Raw genomic sequence first — 2,751 nt, forward strand, 5'->3', positions numbered from 1 at the left:
ATATTTCAAATATTCATGCTGTACCGCCATTTAAATTCAGGGTATCAACTGGTACACCAGCAAACGACAAAAGGGAATCCTCTGGCTTGTGCAATGTTAAAGAATTTAAATTGGAGATTTCATCTGCTACTGGCCTCATCAGGAAAAAAAGGTGACTGGGAGAAAAACTACCCTCTCTCCGAATCACAGCAGAAACCCTCAGAGGTTGTTTCCCTAAAAGGTGCAATTACCAATTTTAACCTATTTAAATATACTTCTGTGTTTCTTTTGAATTTTTCTTACAGTGAAACATATGTTCTCATAATACATTAAAACTAAAAATTTCTTTGTAGATTCAGAAGAACCAAATCAGAATGAAGTTGGAAAGAGGCAGTGGTAGGCAGAATTCTGAAATGTCTCCCAAGATTTCCCACTCAGATCCCAGGGACTGAAGAAGCTGGGGTACCCTGTCTGTCCATGATTACACTATGTTACAGGACAAAAGCAATTCTGCAGATGTAATTAAGGTTACTAAACAGTCAACTTTGAGCTAATGAAAATGGGGCTTATCTGGGTGTGCCTAATCTCATCACATGACCCCTTTAAAAACAGAGTTTCCTTCTGCTGTTAGTATAAAAGAAGTCCTAGAGACTCAAAGTTTGAGAGCGACTGGGCAGGAGGGAGGCTCTCCATTGCTTCCTCTAGAACCACATGTTTACAGCGGGTGTGGTTTGGGGAAGCAAAAGGATGAGGAGAACAGAAGGTGGGGATATCCCACGATAACTCCAAAAATAAAGAAGGTGCTGTTCCTAGCAAAAGGGGGTCAAAGTTAAATGTTTCTATCAGCATCTCATTAGATGCTGGAAATAAATGCATTTGATCCAGATACCTTCCAGGGTAAAAACTGACCCTTCTGTGCCCAGTATCTCTTTGTGAGAAAGGTCTGTTGGTTCAAAGCTGACATTCTTTGGTTGTCTGTGACAAGGAATAGAACATCAATTCAACAGTCCACCACCTGGAGAGATTTCTAAGCTGTAAATCCCTGCGACCCAATGATGCTTATGGTTTTTGCTGACTCCCAGGTAGCCCTAAGAGATTTTACTTTTTGCTATCAGCTAAGCAAAACGTTCTGGTATTTCTGTTTCTCCTCTAGTTTATTCTTCAGAGTATGGGAAACTCTAAATCAGTCTGTGATAACAGCGTGAGGATCATTTTGTTAGAAAGCCTGAGTGACACTAATGACATCAACTCAAAAGTACTTTTACTTTAAATACATTATGAATCAGTCATCCACTAACTTATCCTTTAAAATCATTCATATTTCAAACTGACATCAATTCTTAGAATAAAATGTAGCACCCATGTTTAAAATTTATTTTTCTTGAGATACCTCTTTTGAGTAGAAGTAAGACAGGTAATGGGGATATAAATGGATATTTGATCATCCTTTAATTAAAAAAAATCAGCATCTGCATTTCCATACTACAGAAGATGATATAATTTCTCATTTCCAACTCTGACATGGTTTTGGAGAATTTCCAATTAAAAATATGAGTAACAGATTATTCTGGGGCTAAATGAAGATTTTAGTCCAAAAGGTAACATGTAGCAATATTTTACTTTACATTGAATTTCACATTTAATGTAGGGTCACTTCAAACAAACAAACAAACACAAAGGTTTAAACGTAAGTGCATAAAATTGATAAATAAGACTGATTTCCACAAATAAAACTCCAATTATCCAAGGTCATCTGGGAACAAGATTTTCTACGTATATCCACTTTCTAGATAAGAAGGTTAACCATAGGATGGGACTCTTTTCTACTTGCATCACATATGTTCCTAACTTTTCCGACCAGCTTAGGGGCTGGGTGGTCTACACTGGCGTCTTTTGGATATTAAAGTGGGCTGCAGCCTATGGTGTTTCCCAGGTGGCTTTGCTTTTGTAAGCTTTTTATTTGATATCCATTGAAGAATACATCTTCCATCCTCTTAATTTGTCATTTCTATCAGCTATGGCCTTGGAAAAACTGAAAAAACAATTTTATTAAAATTACTTATTAAATGAAGTTTTAAAAAGTCACTGAGTGAGGGACTAGAGACATTGTCCATGGCATTAAAATTCAGGGAGTGGGCGTCAGTTATCAGCTTGACAGGTATGTTCTGGAGGATTGAATTTACTGAAAGTCCAATACTAAGTGAGACATGACTGGGTTACCTAATATAGATGAATGGCTTCTCTTTTCCTTTAACCATGAAAGAATTCTAGAAGAAATATGCCAAAATCAGAGGCAGAACATCTGTGTTCTAATGACGTATCGAGACATGAGTTCCATAAAGCAAGAGCATATTGTAGAAGTGTCACCATAATGGGAGTGGAGAGATTTAAAGACCTCTGTTGCCAACCTTATCACCCACTAGTGGCCTAAATTTGGGAAGAAACGTACATTTCCACTGAATTCATTCCCTTCTAATAAAAGGGAGTGCAGTCATCCCTGGGTATCCACAAGTGATTGGTTCCAGGACCTCCCGCAGACACCAATCCATGGATGCTTAAGTCCCTTATATAAAACGGTGTAGTATTTGCATATGGATACACACATCCAACTGTATACTTTATTTTTTTTTCTTAATTTTGTAAATATGTATTTATATTTAGGTATAGGACAACACTAGAAATAGATATACCGAGATATTACTACTATCTCCATAGGGTGATTTTATGGGTGATTTCTATTTTTTCATCTCTAATTTCCAAATAAATCTTACA

The sequence above is a fragment of the Pseudorca crassidens genome, chromosome 21 (assembly GCF_039906515.1).
Source record: "Pseudorca crassidens isolate mPseCra1 chromosome 21, mPseCra1.hap1, whole genome shotgun sequence".
NCBI classification, from domain to species: Eukaryota; Metazoa; Chordata; class Mammalia; order Artiodactyla; family Delphinidae; genus Pseudorca; species Pseudorca crassidens.